This window comes from Schistocerca serialis, chromosome 7 (genome assembly GCF_023864345.2).
Source record: "Schistocerca serialis cubense isolate TAMUIC-IGC-003099 chromosome 7, iqSchSeri2.2, whole genome shotgun sequence".
Lineage (NCBI taxonomy): Eukaryota > Metazoa > Arthropoda > Insecta > Orthoptera > Acrididae > Schistocerca > Schistocerca serialis.
This window is the reverse complement of record NC_064644.1, coordinates 545,657,185-545,676,889: the sequence shown is the minus strand read 5'-3', so window position 1 is coordinate 545,676,889 and position 19,705 is coordinate 545,657,185.

The following is a 19,705-nucleotide window of genomic DNA, read 5'->3' as shown; positions in this document are numbered from 1 at the left end:
TGTATAGTAACATAGGAGGGGCAGTGGGAGAGGAAGGAGGCCATCAGACGGATGTAGTTGATAGGAAGGGCGTAGGTTTGGAGTTTAAACAGGAGACCGGGATGCCAGACATGGTCATAGGCCTTTTCGAGGTTGAGGGAGACAAAATGGCGGAGCGACGGGAGTTAAGATGGAGGGAGAGGAGATGAGTGAGGCGGAGGAGTTGGTCATCAGCAGAGAAGGAAGGTCGAAAGCCACATTGGGTGTTGGGGAGGAGGTGGTTTTGGCGGAGGTGGTGATGGATGTGCTGGGAAAGGATGGATTCCAAGAGCTTGCTGAACATCGATGTAAGACAGATAGGACGATAGGAAGAGGCATCAGATGGAGGCTTGTTGGGTTTGGAGAACATCAGGATATGGGAGGTTTTCCACAGGTCGGGGCAGAAGCCAGTGGCAAAGATGACATTGTAGAGGGTGGCAAGGACTGAAAGGAAGGAGGGAGGGCAGTGTTTGAAGTGGCGGTAGGTAATGCAGTCATGGCCAGGAGCAGTGTTGCGTTTAGTGCGGAGTATGAGGCTGATGTCCTGTGTAGTCATGGGAGTGTTAAGTTCAGATGGTGGTGTGTGGTCCAAGTACTGGAAGCTAGGAGCAAGGTGAGGAACAGAGGTATTTGTACGGTCCATGATGTCAGTGAAGAGGGAATAATCAAAGTGGGGATCATCTGGGATGGTAAAAGCATTGGAGAGGTGAGAGGCAAAGTGGTTGGCCTTACTGAGGTTGTCAGGAAAGGGACAGTCATTAAGGAGGAGAGGGTACTGGGGGGTGGGGCAGTTCCCAGTAAGGCGGTGGAAAGCAGACAAATACTTGGAAGAGTTTATGGGGAGTGTGGTGTTGAGTTGTGTACATGTCTGGCGCCAGGCACGGCAATTCTTCGCAGCAAGCAGGTTGCGGATGTGTCGTTGCAATTGCCGGTGGCGGGTAAGTGTATCCCGGTCACGAGTGCGGAGAATAGAGCAGTAGAGGTGGCGGGACTCTCGAAGGAGAAGGACGGCCTGTGGAGGCAGGGCGGGGCGGTGAGGGTGGATGGCTTTGGTGGGGATATGGGTGGCAACGGCGTCAGACAAGGTCTGGTGCACGAATATTAGGAGATTGGAGGGTAAGGTCGTGGCCATCGACCTGCGGATGCAAGAGAGGGGATCGGTGTGGAAGGAAGCATTGGGGGATTTAATGAGGACCGAGTCCTTGCGAGGAATCAGAAGGGAGATGGGGGCATCGGGGTAGTATTTCCGGATGGCGATGGTGAGGGAGCGAGCATCAAGGAATTGAAGGTCCGGATTGGAGAGGACAAAGGTGTGGGTGGCAGGTGTGGCGGGGGCGGCGGTCGGGGTCGCGTCCACGGGGGTGGGTGGGTCACAGGGATCGGGGGTTTTCTTGGAGGAGATTTCGGGGGGGTCAACATTCGGGCGTTTTGAAGGTTTCGTGATCACGACAGGGTGAAGAGGGGGCTGGGGGATGGGTTGCAGGGGGAGATGGCGGGGGGCAGTACCACCCCGAGCAGCGGATGACGCAGAGGGAGCGGGCGTGGGTGTCACAGAGACTGTGGAATGTCGAGCCGAAATCCGTGCGGGCTTGGAGCCTGTCGGAGGCGGTGCAGGGAGCGGCGGAAACTCAGTAGCTGTCGATGGGGCGAAAGTGATAGGGGAGGGGGAGGTGGGGGTGGTTACAGCCGAAAGTGGCGCAGGGGTGAGGTGGACAGGGAGAGAAGGAAGGACGGGAAGGGGGGTGGAGGATGAGCTCCATGTGATGGTGGTTGGAGCAGCGGAGGGAGAGGTGAAAATGATAGTGGTGGTGGGTTGGCACATGGCGGTGGCGGCGGCGGCGGCGGCGGCAGACGGCGAGCACTGGCAGGTGGCGACCGAGCGGCAGCGGCGGCGCGGCGGCAGGCATCGACGGTGGCGGCGGCGACCAGGCGGCGGCGGCGCGGCGGTAGGCGGCGACGACGACGGCGGTGGCGACCAGGCGGCGGCGAGAACCGGCAGGCGGCGACCAGCCGGCGGCGGCGGCGGCGGCGGCGGCGGCGAGGAGGAGGACCGGACGGAGAGCAGTAGTGACGGCGAGCAGACGACACGGCGAGGAAATGGTGGGGCTCTTCCACGTCGAAGATACACCCTGAGAGTAGCCCAGGCAGTGCGAGTCCTCGATGAAGAAGTGAGGGAATCCAACCCCCGAATGGTAAGTTTCTCTGTACAGCTTTTTACGTGAAAGTACATTTAATTATTAGTCAAGAACATACGTAATTTTACACAGAAGAGCCCGTAGGTGCGACTGGTACAGGTATCAACGGTAAGGACTACTCGTAGTGAGACAAACTATCATTGAAGTAACAAAGTCAGTAATGGCCCCCTATGAAGTAGAAACAATGTTGCTAGGTCTTCTCCTCGGCATCATACGGGCTGAATCTGAAACGAAGCTTGTATAGCTGCACAGCGCCGGCTAGAGGGCGCTGTCGTCGGTGTCTGTCGTAGTGCCAACTGAAGACCTTGCACCTACGCCATGGCATCGTAGCTATCGATACCACAGAGTCAACATTAAAATCAGCAATAAAAGAGATAATAATAAACAATCAAATAAGTAATAAAAAGAAAGTAGAATGAAAATTAAATTAACGATAATTTTGCACCGAAAAGTTGACAGAGGAACATGGAAATCAAACACAGTCCTTATATACTGGTGTCTAAGCCATCCGGTCAAGAAACTACAGCACGCTTCAGTTTATGTAGATCTGTTATTAGCACTCGTTACGCTATAATGTCGCAGTTCTCCGGCTGGCGCAGAGAAACACCGTCACACTGAGAGATGGCCATTTGGACAGCTTTTCATTACCCAGCAGGTATTTGTATGGGGTGAGAAATGTGCCAGTGAATCGTCAAGTTGTCGACGCTCTGTTCTGTCCGCTACATCGCGTTTGTTGAAGTCTGTGTGTGGTAGTTGCTTCGCTAAGACTAATGGCGTTTAATGGACCTCAGCCTTGACAGTGATATGAGGAATGTCCTTACGCACAGGCAATTTGTTGAATTCTCTTCAGCTGAAGGACCAAGAAGCCATTTCTGTTGAGCAGAGGCGAGGAAATGAAGCTCACAGGAAACCAATGCAAGGATGTGTTCTTGGTACATTCACTGATGCGTTATGTGGCTTGGCATAAAGTTCCGTTCCATGGCTGTTATTCAACAACACACAACAGCAGTATTCCGCGACAGATGATACAGGTCCTAGGACAGAACACTTTTAGTGTGGAAGCATATGCTCACAACCTGCTGCCCCAAAATACTGTTTCAGGACATGTTACTTTGTTGACTTTAATTCTCTTTGCTTCCAGGTGCTTCATAAAGGACAGGATGCGATGCAGTATGACGCAAAGGTATTTATGAAACTGATTATAGGAAGCCCCCCGCCCCCTCCCAAGAACCATGGACCTTGCCGTTGGTGGGGAGGCTTGCGTGCCTCAGCGATACAGGTAGCCGTACCGTCGGTGCAACCACAACAGAGGGGTATCTGTTGAGAGGCCAGACAAACGTGTGGTTCCTGAAGAGGGGCAGCAGCCTTTTCAGTAGTTGCAGGGGCAACAGTCTATATGATTGACTGATCTGGCCTTGTAACACTAGCCACAACGGCCTTGCTGTGCTGGTACTGCGAACGGCTGAAAGCAAGGGGAAACGACTGCCGTAATTTTTCCCGAGGGCATGCAGCTCTACTGTATGATTAAATGGTGATGGTCTCCTCTTGGGTAAAATATTCCGGAGGTAAAATAGTCCCCCATTCGGTTCTCCGGGAGGGGACTACTCAGGAGGACGTCGTTATCAGGAGAAAGAAAACTGGCGTTCTACGGATCGGAGCGTGGAATGTCAGATCCCTTAATCGAGCAGGTGGGTTAGAAAATTTAAAAAGGGAAATGGATAGGATAAAGTTAGATATAGTAGGAACTAGTGAAGTTCACTGGCGGGAGGAACAAGACTTTTGGTCAGGTGAATACAGGGTTATAAATACAAAATCAAAATGGGGTAATGCAGGAGTCGGTTTAATAATGAATAAGAAAAATAGGAGTGCGGGTAACCTACTACAAACAGCATAGTGAAGGCATTATTGTGGCCAAGATAGACACGAAGCCCACGCCTACTACAGTAGTACAAGTTTATATGCCAACTAGCTCTGCAGATGACGAAGAAATTGAAGAGATGTGGACTCTGACCACAATCTATTGGTTATGAACTGTAGATTAAAACTGAAGAAACTGCAAAAAGGTGGGAATTTAAGGAGATGGGACTTGGATAAACTGACTAAACCAGAGGTTGTACAGAGTTTCAGGGAGAGCATAAGGAACAACTGACAGGAATGGGGGAAGGAAATACAGTAGAAGAAGAATGGGTAGCTTTGAGAGATGAAGTAGTGAAGGCAGCAGAGGATCAAGTAGGTAAAAAGATGAGGGCTAGTAGAAATCCTTGGGTAACAGAAGAAATATTGAATTTAATTGATGAAAGCAGAAAATATAAAAATGCAGTAAATGAAGCAGGCAAAAAAGAATACAAACGTCTCAAAAATGAGATCGACAGGAAGTGCAAAATGGCTAAGCAGGGATTGCTAGAGGACAAATGTATGGATGTAGAGGCTTATCTCACTAGGGGTAAGATAGATACTGTCGACAGGAAAATTAAAGAGACCTTTGGAGAAAAGAGAACCATTTGTATGAATATCAAGAGCCCAGATGGAAACCCTGTTCTAAGCAAAGAAGGGAAAGCAGAAAGGTGGAAGGAGTATATAGAGGGTCTATACAAGGGTGATGTAATTGAGGACAATATTATGGAAATGTAAGAGAATGTAGATGAAGATGAAATGGGAGATACGATACTGCGTGAAGAGTTTGACAGAGCACTGAAAGACCTGAGTCGAAACAAGGCCCCGGGAGTAGACAACATTCCATTAGAACTACTGACGGCCTTGGGAGAGCTAGTCCTGACAAAACTCTACCATCTGGTGAGCAAGATGTATGAGACAGGCGAAATACCCGCAGACTTCAAGAAGAATATAATAATTCCAATCCCAAAGAAAACGGGTGCTGACATGTGAAAATTACCGAACAATCAGTTTAATAAGTTACGGATGCAAAATACTAACGCAAATTCTTTACAGACGAATGGAAAAACTGGTAGAAGCTGACCAGTTTGGATTCTGTAGAAATATAGGAACACGTGAGGCAATTCTGACCCAACGACTTATCTCAGAAGCTAGATTGCGGAAAGACAAACCTACGTTTCTAGCATCTGTAGACTTAGAGAAAGCTTTTGACAATGTTCACTGGAACATTCTCTTTCAAATTCTGAAGGTGGCAGGGGTAAAATACAGTGAGCAAAAGGCAATTTACAATTTGTACAGAAACCAGATGGCAGTTATAAGAGTCGAGGGACATGAAAGGGTAGCAGTGGCTGGGAAGGGAGTGAGACAGGGTTGTTGCCTCTCCCTGATTTTATTCAATCTGTATATTGAGCAAGCATGAAGGAAACAAAAGAAAAATTCGGAGTAGATATTAAAACCCATGGAGAAGAAATAAAAACTTTGAGGTTCGCCGATGACATTGTAATTCTGTCAGAGACAGCAAAGGACTTAGAAGAGCAGGTGAACGGAATGGACAGTGTCTTGAAAGGAGGATATAAGATGAACATCAACAAAGCAAAACGAGGATAATGGAATGTAGTCGAATTAAGTCGGGTGATGTCGAGGGAATTAGATTAGGAAACGAGACACTTAAAGTAGTAAAGGAGTTTTGCTATTTGGGGAGCAAAATAACTGATGATGGTTCGAAGTAGAGAGGATATAAAATATAGACTGGCAATGGCAAGGAAAGCGTTTCTGAAGAAGAGAAATTTGTTAACATCAAGTATAGATTTAAGTGTCAGGAAGTCGTTTCTGAAGGTATTTGTATGGAGTGTAGCCTTGTATGGAAATGAAACAAGAACGATAACTAGTTTGGACAAGAAGAGAATAGAAGCTTTCGAAATGTGGTGCTACAGAAGAATGCTCAAGATTAGATGGGTAGATCATATAACTAATGAGAAGGTATTGAATTGGATTGGGGAGAAGAGAAGTTTGTGGCACAGCTTGACTAGAAGAAGGGATCGGCTGGTAGGACATGTTCTGAGACATCAAGGGATCACCAATTTCGTATTGGAGGGCAGCGTGGAGGGTAAAAATCGTAGAGGGAGACCAAGAGATGAATACACTAAGCCGATTCAGAAGGATGTAGGTTGCAGTAGGTACTGGGAGATGAAGAAGCTTTCACAGGATAGTATAGCATGGAGATCTGCATCAAACTGGTCTCAGGACTGAAGACCACAACAAAAACAACAACATATCGGAAGCATTTTATTCTTGAAGTATACTCTGCGAGATTTTGTGGCTTCCGTATTACTCAGGTGAAAACACTTTGGTTCCGTTTTCCTTGAGCCGACAGTCAGTCTCCAGTCAGTATAGAATTTCTCAACAACTTTAAGATCTTGGGAAAGGGGACTGTCAGCATGTTCTATGTCGCTTGGCTTGGACCGCTATCCCCAGGTCGTCGACGTAACCAAATTTGCATCCTTTTGTGTCTAGCATGTCTGATATGTACAGGTTGAAAAGCGAGAGAGTCTAGAGGACAAATGCAAGGCTATAGATGTATTTCTAACCAGGGGAAAGATACTGTCTACGGAAAAACTAAAGAGGCCTTTCCAGAATAGAGAAGCAGCTGTTTGAATATCAAGAGCATTGATGGAAAACCCGTACGAAGCAAAGAAGAGAAAACTGAAAGTTGGAAGGAATATATAGAGGGGCTAAACAAGTAAAATGAAGATGAAGACAATGCCATAGAAAGGGAAGAGAAAGTAGATGAAGATGACAGAGCACTGAAAGGCCTGAGTGGAAACAAGGCTCCTGGAGTAAACGGAATTCCCTCAGAACTAGTAATATCCTTCAGAGAACCAGCATGACAAAACTATTCCATCTGGTGCAAGATGTGTAAGACAGGTGAAATACCTTCAGACCTCAAGAACAATGTCATGATTCCAATTCTAAAGAAGGCAGGTATAACAAGTGTGAATATTACCGACCTATAAGTGATGGTTGCGAATTCTTTGCAGAAGAATGGAGAAAATGATAGAAGCCTAACTCGGGGAAGACGGTTTGGGTTGGGAAAAGTATAAGAGCAAGCAACGCGATTATGACGCGAATGCACTTGCACACGTAGAGAAAACGTTTCACAATGTTGACGGAGATACACTCTTTGAAATTCTGAAGGTATCAGGGGTAAAATACAGGGAGCAAAAGGTTATTTACAACATGCACAGAAATCAGACTACAGTTATAAAAGTTGAAGGACATGAAGGGGAAGCAGTGGTTGAGAAGGGAATATGATATATTGTAGCCTATCCCCGCTGTTATTCCATCCGTTCATTGAATAAGCGGAAAAGGAAAGCAAGGGAGAGCAGAGGGATATCTCGAGAACAAATTAAACTTCAGGGAGAAAAAATAAAAGCTTTCAGATTTGCCGACGATATTGTAGGACCTGAACTGCAAAGGACCTGGAAGAACAGTTGAACGCAATGTCAGCTGTCTTGAAAGGATGTGCAATAAACGTCTGAGCATCAATAAAAGCAAAACAAGTGTAATGGTATGTCGTCAAATTAAATTAGGCGATGATGAAGGTGTTAGGTTAGGAAAAATAATTAAAAGTAGTAAATCACCTTCGTTATTTGGACAGTAAAATAAATGATGATGGTTGAAGTAGAGAGGATATAAAATGTAGATTCCCAATGGCCAAAAATGTGTTTCTGAAGAAGAGAAATTTGATAACATCGAATACAAATTTAAGTGTTAGGAAGTCTTTTCTGAGTAGCCTTCTATAAAAGTGAAACGTAAACGATAAAGTGTTTAGACAAGAAGAGAATAGAAGCATCTGCAGTATGAGGCTAAAGAAGATTGTCGAATATTAGATGTGTAAATCATGTAACTAATAAGGAGGTATTGAATAGAATCGAGGATAAAAGAATTTTGAGGCACAACTTGAATATAAATGAGGTCAATTGATAGCACGTATTCTCAGACATCAAAATTTAGCATTGCAATAAATGTGTGTAGAAGTTGGAGAGGGGAGGTGTAGCGGGTTAAAAGTTTAGAGGGAGGCCAAGAAATGGCTACAGTAAGAGATTATCATGAATGCAGGTTGAAGTAGTTATCTAGAGAGGAAAAGACTTGCACAGAATAGAGCTGATAAGATAGAGAATATAAAAAGAGAAGAAATTAAGTTTTTCGTAAGTTCACGCTAGCACAATCACAGGTGACACCAAGCAGAGATTGTGAAATACCAACACAACAGAAATAAACAGTCAACGCTATAATCTGGCCCTGTGCACGAGTACACATTGCTACATCAATGCCAATCGCCAACATCAATTTACACATTCAGCAAACTGTCAAGTTCGTGAAAGAGAGACAGAGATATATTCGTTGGCTCTAGTTACATGAAGCAATAAGGTATACCTCGGATGCAGTAGTACCTTTCAGAGACTTGGCAGTGCAGTTAAGAACCTGAAACAAATTGTTAAAGAAACATGGGGGAACAAGGACTGCTGACCACTAGTAAAGAAGTAGACCGCATTTGGTCAAAATGAACAGAGCCTCACATCATTAACTCCTACCTGTCTTCACAAATACCACAGTTCTCCAGCTCTAAATTCAGTTGTCATTAGGATCCATGGCATTCACATAAAACCACTAGAGTCAATGATTATGATGGTGCGACATCCATGTGACAGATGCTCAAACTCTTCTTGTGACCATGCTCCCTGCAGTTCCTGAACATTCAAGTAACCACGACCTGCCATTAACGGGACTTTGCATTGGTCGCCACCTACTACATCACTGAGGGTCTTGCAACACCAGCACATTTTGTGGTGCTTATTCCAATAATATCTTCGTTGCTGATGGGTGAGAGGCCATCCAGTGCCCTTTTTCCTGATCATCACCACCAGCACTTCTGGGTGGCAGGACCTACCTGTCTAACAGTCTGCGTGGTGTCTGTTTGTTCTAAGTCGTGTCTCCCTACCACTTTCGCGCAACGACGCTCTGAGCGTGTTTTTTAGGGAATTGACTAGTTTGAACCTGGGACCTGTTGCTGGTAAGGAGACGTAATTAAATTTAGTGGAAGGGGTTCAAGGTTTCCCTATTTTTAGTTAGCTGGTAAAATAACGTCGAAAAAACAGTTAAGTTTACCATTGGAATTTTTATTCTACTCACAAAACATTGTTTATAAATTGCACTATCGATAAAAGGAAATATTTTAATACAGGATGATAAAAACCAACTGCGTTCAACAAAAATGTGAATGCTTATTCCCTGAATGGGTTTACAAGTTCTATAATTGATCGAAGGATGACCTATGCCATATCACATCTATAATCTAGGTTTAAATTAAGTTTCATAAAAGAGAAAACTATCAAAAATGGTATACAGTGACCTTCAATTATCTTTAATTACTTATTTAACTTGTCGTAAATTACAGTGGCTGATGTGCCTTCTCAATAATTATATAACTGAAAAATCATCACGTTTCACATTTTAGCTTCAAGTAGCAAATGTGAATATCACGAAGTTTAATTGACGATCGACACTAGTATTACGTAAAAAGAGGCTGTAACAGATGAGACTTCTGCAGTTCTGAATGAAGCCTTATGTGTTCTTATGCATCATCGCGTGCATTCATTACCTTGTCGGTGGTTAGGCAGCATTAGGGGCGGCGGTTGGCGCATCTCCACACACCTCGCCATCTTGGTAGCAACTCTCTCGAACTTATCCTTACTACTGTTTACCGAAGTTGGTTTAAGAAAAAGGCATCTGGCTGCGTTTTCAACTGACTAATCAGCGTCTCACCTACAAAAATTCTGTCTATCCAATGAGAAACATTATACTTTTCGTGGTGGGGCAATGTTTTTAACGTTTGCTACGTAACACAGACGCATATAGTCTCACGCTAAAACTAGAAGCTGGTGTGGCCCTTTTAGTGTTATCTTAAGATCTATACTGTTCTTCTGGAGGGCTCTATCTTTTAACATGGGTTGGGGGATGGACCTCCTGGCGGTCGGCCGGCAATGTGGGTGTCTGATTGTCCCTCTCTTATCGTAGGGCCTTCTAGCCTACACGCCTCTGCTCTCGGCTTCTCGTTTCTCCCCTCGGAACTGCGTCTGTTTCACGGTGGGAAGGTATGACATGCATTTAGGCGTTCTTGTGTTAGTCTGTGGTATTCCATTTGCTCACTTGTTGACCGTATTACTTTGGTTAATTTAATGTCAGGATTTATTCGGAGCTATGTGACATATTGCCAGATTTGCTATCCTGTCAGGGTTTTCATGGAAGGTGTTGGATTTGCGTGACATCTTACACCTGTTTCAGTGGTGCCAGGGTCGGCCAAGTGCATGACTTCCAAGACAGTGGTACACACTAATGGGTCACTGTGGTTCATCATCATCTTCTGGAGCGGGATCAAGGATGGTCTACAGAGTGTGGGGCACATACTCGCGGAACAGGTTCGCCTACAGACAGACAGGTGGCAGGGTACAAGACTTCAGCTGCATTGCTGGAGCAGCGACCTCACAACAGTCAGCCGAGTTCACATCGGGGGTCGGCGGAATCTCACTGTGTCACAAGCACGAGGCGTCAGCTGAGGCTGTGGAGAAGAAACAGAACTCTAAATCGAATGAATAAATGGTAACTTTGTAATCATGTTCATTAGCACTAAAAGCCGTTCTTTAGTTTCCACAACACCGTCCTTAAAATGTAGAGGCTTCTCCTCTGGGCACCCCTGCAGATCAGTGTGGAGAGCTGCATCAGACTGTTGTTCAAAATATTATTCAAAACCTAATCAAAATTCCTGCAATAGCTCGTAAGGTTAACCTTCACATACACACAGAAAATCGCAGCCAGTGTATTTAATTCCTCATATTTCAGCCAACGTGCGCAAAAATTTATAAATTATATGCACAAACCTTCCTCATGAATCAACATATCTGTTAGTGAAATAGCATCAAAATCTCCTCAATAGTTTCTGAAATTATCTTTCACATTCAGACAGGAAAACGGAGCAGGGGGATTTTATTCTTCATAGGTCATGTAATTTGCACGAAATATGTATCAGTTATTTACACAAACCTTCCTTGTGAACCAATTTGTCTATTAGTAAAAACTATATCAAAATCCCTGCAGTAGTTCCTCAGATCAGCCTTCACACACACACAGAAAACACGCTAGGGACCTTCTGTTCAGTAATGTCTACAGATGTCTAAGCATTTAAATGTGTATTTTATGCAGTAAATTTCTCCTTTTCAGAAATGTTTTCCGTGCTATTACCAGTCTGCATTTTATGCCATCTCGACTTTGACCATCGTCATTTGTTTTTCTGCTCAAAAATGAAAACTCCTCTACTGCTTTTGTCTCTCATTTCTTGATTTAATTCTGGCATCATATCATGATTTAATTTCACTTCCTTCCATTAACCTTTGTGAACGCCCATCGTAGAGACTCTTTTCGGGACGCTATACGTTATTTTCATCTGAGCTATTAAACACTTCTAAAGCCTGTTTGTTCCATTGCTTGATAAAAATACAATGCTTCATATGCAGTTTTACGTACGGTATTTATGTATCTTGAGTTAATTTCTTACGTCAAGAAATTCTTTTACGGCAGTACCAATAAACCGATTCGCATGAATGAGTTATCAGTTACATTTTGGTAGTAAACCTTCGTTCAATGCATTGTTCTCCATTCTTCACTTTTGTTTCACTTACCTCCCTAATTGGCTCTAAAATAGTGGCAACAAAACCGTTTCTTTTTCGTGTTAATGAGAAATAGAGAGAGGCAATACTTTTTTTCCGTTTTCAGCTACACACTGTACGCTAAGGCTAATGGTCGTCTCGATTTTTGACATTTAGCAAGTAAATGGAACTTTTTTTCCGGTCATCCCGTGCAAGAACAAACAGTAAAACAGCGACTCTGAACGCGCGGTCGCGGTCGCTTCCTTTGTGCCCTAATTGCGACCGTTCTCTCTGGAGATACAGCGTGGCCGATTTAATGAGGTCGTCAGAGGCAGCCGGCAAGCGGTTTTTAATAAACTGCGCAGTGCCACTTCTCGCAACTCGAGACAAACTCTTTCCAAACTTCAGCCACTAAGGATAATGGCACAAACCCATGTTTCGTTTATCTTCTTCCTGCAACAAGAGGGGGAAAAATTATCTCATCTTTCCTTCATTGTTCCCAGTTATTCTACGATTATTTATCTTGGTCCAGTCGAGCCCCTTAATGCAGATCTAGAGTGCATTTTTTTTTCAGCGTCAAAGCACACTCAAACGTCTTCTGCACGTTTGCGTCCTGCAAATTTTGGTTTCCCGTTTCTACTGTGTATCATTTAGTAATTTCCACATGGAATGAAAGGAAGCAAAGAATTTCATGTTTTGTCGATGATTATGTCAGTAGAGACTGAATACCAATGCACTTGAAGAGGATCGTGAGTAGCTTATCGAAAAGACTGTTACACTACGCCTCTGAAATGTTTTGGGAATATCTAAATCAGGATCGCCACATGAGGATTTGAAACATGTTCTTACTGAATGTGACCACAATCATTGTCGCTTTATCACTCATTCAGTCATACACATAAATGGGGACATTCACTCCACAAAACATATGTTACAGTGATGTACCATGGTTGGTCATAAAGTCTTATCATCCCGAGAAAATAATGAGGAAACCTCCTCATTACTCTGGAAACACCTAGCATGCAATGGTTTCCTCATAGCCAAAAGCAACATTATACTTTTGGCCGAGCACGATGAGCAGAGTCGTTGTAGTGACGCAATAACACGTCTCTAGACAGCTTCTCGAACACTTCGCCTTGACAACATCCTGTTTCCTCGTCATGAGATTTCAGTACCATGCCCCTGTGACGATTTGCCTGTTATGAGCATAATATGTTAGCGCTACAACATGGCAGCCTCAGAAAAGCAGCATCAACTTGACCGATAATGGGTAAGTGGTGAATCCACAAGTATCTTCGTCCATTCTCTCAGGGTGGTGTACTCAGCGCTCTTTTCGAGGGTCCATGGTGTGAGTAGTAGACTGGAGGATCGAGTGGAGACTCTGTTGACTACAGAGAATGACTTTGTTTAACTCCAACACATGACATGTTGCGGTTCAGCAATATAAACACGCCTCTCTGTGCTGTCCCTGGCCAGCATTGACATATGGGCAGCAGCTTCCACTCTGGGTGCTCAGCTTGTGCTCTGCGATGCTGATGGCTGGCCCATGATAGGTCAGCAGATTTCAGAGGCCAAGGCCATTGACCAACAGTGGAGCACTACTTCTCTCAGCAGTGAGGAGCCCTGACAGCCCATCACTCCACAAACATCATTGGGGCGGTGTGTGGAGATGGCTGTGTATGGTGTGTGACTCACTGCCCTCTGGCAGAAGTCAGATGTTGGCTGCCGCTGGGGCGCCAAGTCGCACTAGAAACTCAGCATTAGCGGCAGCAGACAAGGGCAGTGGCACCAAGTCGTCCCATGAAGGACCTAGCACTGGCAGACGGTGCAGTCTGGTCTTGAAACCATGGTTTGTATCGGCAGTGATGTGTCCAGTGTAGCTCTGGCACCATGGTCGTGCTGCTGGTCTCTGCCTCAAAATTTAGACTTATACATGCCACTGCATGCATTTGTTTGCTGTAATTACCTTCACCCCAAATCTGTAAAACAACCACATAATACTAAATAGCACACTCCTAACTACTACACGATTGCTGTATTAATGTGAAACTCTATAAATCAGTCTTTCATACTTTGCTCGCAGGATCCAGACCGTAGGAACTTGAATGACCCACGGATTGGGTTTTTTCACAGCCCGTCTTTTCAAATACATCAGAGCTAGGCAGAGCAAAATCGGAGTCACCACGGTGACAGTCAAGGTCATGGTTATCTGACGTTAACTATCGTCATACTGTCCCACACCCAGCAACAATTGCTCTGTGGTTATCCGCACCACCTGCGCTGTTATCATATAAATTAATGAATGGTCCAGGCTGGATTCCCAAATGTCGTTAACGAAAGTAAAGTTCTGTTTGAACAACATCTCTACAGGTTCTTCTTGCCACTACAGCTGTAGCTGCGTCATATTCATCAGAATAACTCTGTTATTGTAGCTTGCAACATAGTGCTGTTGATTATTGCAAGGATGTACCTCTGTTTCACCCCTGAATAACTACATGATGCGTGTGCTGCCATCCATTGAAATCTCACAAGTTGGGCGTATGGCGACCACCCCGCTCTGACATTACTGAAGTTCACCACTGTCATTCATCTCCACTTGTTGAACCCGATCTTCCTCCAATAGTAGCACTCCTTCCTCTATCATTTGCACAAATTTTTCAACTACCGCTAACTTCACTAGATAAGTGTGAAACGTGTAGCATCTCAATACTGCATGCTTGCTTGCTGCCACGCTCTTTACTGATACAACAACTGTCCATTATCACAACTGTAGTAGAATGGAAAGTTCTGGCTGCTTGGCTTCACTACTAACTGCAATTCCGTGGATAATTCTACTCGCACCTTTATCTATTTCCTCAGATACTGCTCAGGTGACAACTAGACCAGACTTAATGGCCCACGCAGTACCTGATGTACAGCTTCCTGCAAACTCGTGAACTCCACTACTGTGCCCCAGATACTGTTTCCTAGTGACTGCAAACGTCTTATCATAATTATTCTTGCATCTAGTACTTGCATCCGTGTTTGTACTGCTTTCAAGTCCCGGTTCAGAGTGCTAGCCAAGGCTGTAGCATAGTAGAAGGCTATCTTAGTAAGTTCACGAAGTGTGCATGTGATGTTCAATGTGCCACTCTCCAAGTCCACAGTCTGTGTCAACACCACTCTATAGTTACTTTATTTGACTCCGCTAACCCCCTCGTGGCCTTCACTGTCCTGTTCAATTTGCATACATCGCTTGTGTCTGTTGTCCCAAAGACGAGCTTCAGTATTCTACCACCAAACTCGATCCATCCCCTTTTCACTCTCCTTGACGTTTGCAGTACCACTCTGGTCATCTCCTGCGCCTACTCCTTTAATCGTGCATATACTCTGAGCAACTGCTCCTTTAATCGTGCAAATACCCCGAGAAACTTCCTGTGCTCCTTTTAGACCTCTCTTAGCGTCTTGCTACCATCTGCTAACTGTTGTATGCCTGAATCACATCCTCCAGAATCCTAAATTCGTTCCATAATTCCCACACATTAAACTCAATGGCCACCTGTGACTGGATAACACCACTTCTGGTTGCCAGGAGAATAGAACTGCACCTTCCAGATGATGATCTTCCAGCACTCCCACTCCACTCCCAGCAAAGAGGTATATCACTGCCAAAACTAGCATTCTTCTTCTCAGGCCCTCCTCCAGTATTGCAACATGAGGACAGGAATCAATTTTACCTCTCCTCCCCTAAAAAACCTGCTGTCTCTGAACAGCACCTTTTGACACACTAACGCTAAATCCTACCCTACAGATGTCACAAAATCAGACTACATATCAATTATTTCTTTGGCCCTGATCCAAATCGAGCATGAGCTATCTAGACCTCCCTCTCCTGTTTTTCATCCTTTCTCTTCTTCTTTGCTACTTTCCTCGCTCTCACTGATACCTCTCGTGGAACTGCCTCTGGTACGCCCTTCAACTCTTCCCTCTGCCGCTGCCTATGCTCCTGCATATTTCTTCAAAAGACGATTATTTCATTGAGATACACTAGACACTGACACGGGTTTAATCCTTTCAGCACTCTGTCCAGTAAACGCTGGAATATTGCCAGTGCATTTTTAGCCCAAAAGGCATCTTTCTGTAATGTTAGTGTGGTCATAACACCGTTATTGGTCTATCCTATGCACACACTGCTAATTGACGGTATCCACTCCTCAAGTCCATTGTCAAAAAGTCCTAGCCCTGTCGTAGATTATTTATCATCTGCCGCGCGGGGTAGCCACGCGGCCTTAGGCGTCTTGCCACGGTTCGCGCGGCTCCCCACGTCGGAGATTCGAGTTCTCCATCGGGCATAGGTATGTGTGTGTTGTCCTTAGCGTAAGTTACTTTAAGTTAGATTAAGTAGTGTGAAAGGCAAAGGACCGATGACCTCAGCAGTTTGGTCCCATAGGAACTTCCCACAAATTTCAATTTTTTTCAGTTTATCATTTCTGTGATTTTAGGGATTGGGGAGACATCTTACTATTCAAATGGTGGTAATCGCAACAAAAGTGATACTTCTTCCAGCCATCTGTAAACTTCTTGGACACGATCACACTTCCCATCCCCCAGTGGCTATTGCTGTTTTCTATTATCTCTTTAGCCAGTTGTTGAGTTATAAATTCCTCCGAAACTAGTTGCAGTGGTCATTTCTCACAAAATGCAATCTTAGCAGTATCCTGTGCCCTCTTATACTCTCTGTATGTCAATGTTCCTCATCCCATATCTCCAATGTAGACAGCAATGTTCCCTTCAACAACAACTTAACCTCCTCAACACCACATTGACAGGTACTACCTCGCCTCCTTCCCTCTCCTGTACACGTACAGTACCACGTATGACCAAACAACATGTTTCTTCCAGTATCTCACTAATCTCAAGCAGTTCCACTAGACACAACATATCACTTCGTAAGTCAGGCTCCACATTCATCCATAGTGAATTTCCGGTGCTACTTGACAAACAAACATGCGAACTGAGCCTTAATGTCATTGTTCATAGTCTACCTGCATTTTGCTGTACAGTAACCACCCTTCGTAAAAGATCAGTATTGACAATAGCTTCCCCTGCCCTGAATGTCTTCCCAGTAAGCTCCACTACACATCGTCAAATGTCAATCATGGCATAATGTTAAAAGAGAAAGTCTAAAACTAGGATCATGCTGCAGCCCTCACCTACATGAGACATCAGTTCCACACAGTGCTTGAACTTTGTTGTCTCAAACGAAACGTTCATTACTATTGAGCTCAATGGTTATGTTTCACCATCGCCTACTCCACACTACTTGTAATGTGGTGGGTTCCAGTGCATCCTGACTACTAACTCTCCTGAGGCCATTGACAGACGTGCACCTATGTGTAACAAAACTTTATATTCCCTGTCATCTATCACACCCACTATGGCACATTCCGTCTCAGCATTCGTTTTTACTGCACTAATCTTTACTGGGAATTACTTCTGGCGTCTCTTGGGTTTTCTCACAAGTTTAATGGGTATTTCTTACCACCTAGACCACAGCTCTCATTACCCCTAATCCCTGCCATTGATCCATATCACCCCTGCTACAGTTTCCATTAAATTGCCTGGAGTCCATGCCACCTTGTTACCACCATGTTGCTGGTACCATTACCTCTGCACATGTCTCCATGACTACAGTTAAAACGTTCTGTATTCGATGCAGATCCGTTCTTCGATCCATTGTGCGTATGGACACATCAGTTTCGGCATATTCCAATTAAAATTCTCAATATTAATTTTTACTTAAACTGAAATAACTGAGAAGGTGAGACTTCCATATTTTTACTTAAATTGCTTAATGCAACTGAACCTTCTAAAACTGCTGAGTGCAACTAAACTTACTGTCACTTTGCTATTTTGTATCATTTCATTTCTGACCTACAGCATTATTCCTGAAAAATACAACTCAAACCTATTCATTTATTACCCACAATATACAAGGATAACGCAATCTGACTATTAATCAACACAAAAGAATGACCCTGAATTAGAAGAAGTCCTAAAAGTAACCCATAAGTTTCATTAAGTCACTGCCGGCCGTGGTAGCCGAGCGGTTCTAGGCGCTTCAGTCTGGAACGGCGTGACCGCTACGGTCGCAGGTTCGAATCCTGCCTCGGGCATTGATGTGTGACATGCTCTTAGGTTAGTTAGGTTTAAGTAGTTCTCCGTTTTAGGGGACTGATGACCACAGAGCCATTTTCACCATCATAAGTCACTTACCTCACAGAAAATCTTCATGACACGAACTACAGCAAATACAGCAAGTATACAGCCAGCTACACTACTGGCCATTAAAATTGCTACACCACGAAGATGACATGCTAGAGATGCGAAATTTAACTGACAGGAAGAACATGCTGTGATATGCAAATAATTAGCTTTTCAGAGCATTCACACAAGGTTGGCGCCGGTGGCGACACCTACAACGTGCTGACATGAGGAAACTTTCTAACCGATTTCTCATACACAAACAGCAGTTGTCCGGCGTTGCCTGGTGAAACGTTGTTGTGATACCTCGTGTAAGGAGGAGAAATGCGTACCATCGCGTTTCCGACTTTGATAAGGGTCGGATTGTAGCCTATCGCGATTGCGATTTATCGTATCGCAACATTGCTGCTCGCGTTGGTCGAGATCCAATGACTGTTAGCAGAATATGGAATCGGTGGGTTCAGGAGGGTAATACGGAACGCCGTGCTGGATCCCAACGGCCTCGTATCATTAACAGTCGAGATGACAGGCATCTTAGCCGTATGGCTGTAACGGATCGTGCAGCCACGTCTCGATCCCTGAGTCAACAGATGGGGACGTTTGCAAGACAACAACCATCTGCACGAACAGTTCGATGAAGTTTGCAGCAGCTTGGACTATCAGCTCGGAGACCATGGCTATGGTTACCCTTGACGGTGCATCTCAGACAGGAGCGCTTGCGATGGTGTACTCAACGACGAACCTGGGTCCACAAATGGCAAAACGTCATTTTTTCGGATGAATCGAGGTTCTGTTTACAGCATCATGATGGTCGCACCCGGGTTTGGCGAGATTGCGGTGAACGCACATTGGAAGCGTGCATTCGTCATCGCCATACTGGCTTATCAGCCGGCACGATGGTATGGGGTGCCATTGGTTACACGTCTCGGTCACCTGTTGTTCGCATTGACGGCGCTTTGAACAGTGGACGTTACATCTCAGATGTGTTACGACCCGTGGCTCTACCCTTCCTTCGATCCCTGTGAAACCCTACATTTCAGCAGGATAATGCACTACAGCATGTTGCAGGTCCTGTACGGGCCTTTCTGGATACAGATAATGTTCGATTGTTGCCCTGGCCACCACATTCTCCAGATCTCTCACCAATTGAAAACGCCTGGTCAATGGTGGCCGAGCAACTGGCTCGTCACATTACGCCAGTCACTACTCTTGATGAACTGTGGTATCGTATTGAAGCTGCATGGGCAGCTGTACCTGTACACGCCATCCAAGCTCTGTTTGACTCAATGGCCAGGCGTATCAAGGCCGTTATTACGGCCAGAGGTGGTTGTTCTGGGTACTGATTTCTCAGGATCTATGCACCCAAATTGCATGAAAATGTGATCAAATGTCAGTTCTAGTATAATATATTTGTCCAATGAATACCCATTTATCATCTGCAATTCTTCTTGGTGTAGCAATTTTAATGGCCAGTAGTGTAAATAAAATGATTCTAACTACTGTAGGCTCTAACTACTAATAGGCATGTGGTTACCAAAGGAAGGATTTTGTTGCAGAGCAAACAATGTATTTAGCAGATTTTACCTTAATCATATGACACCCAGTTCGAAAATCTATATAATCGTCAATAATTGCATTACCCACATCTTACAA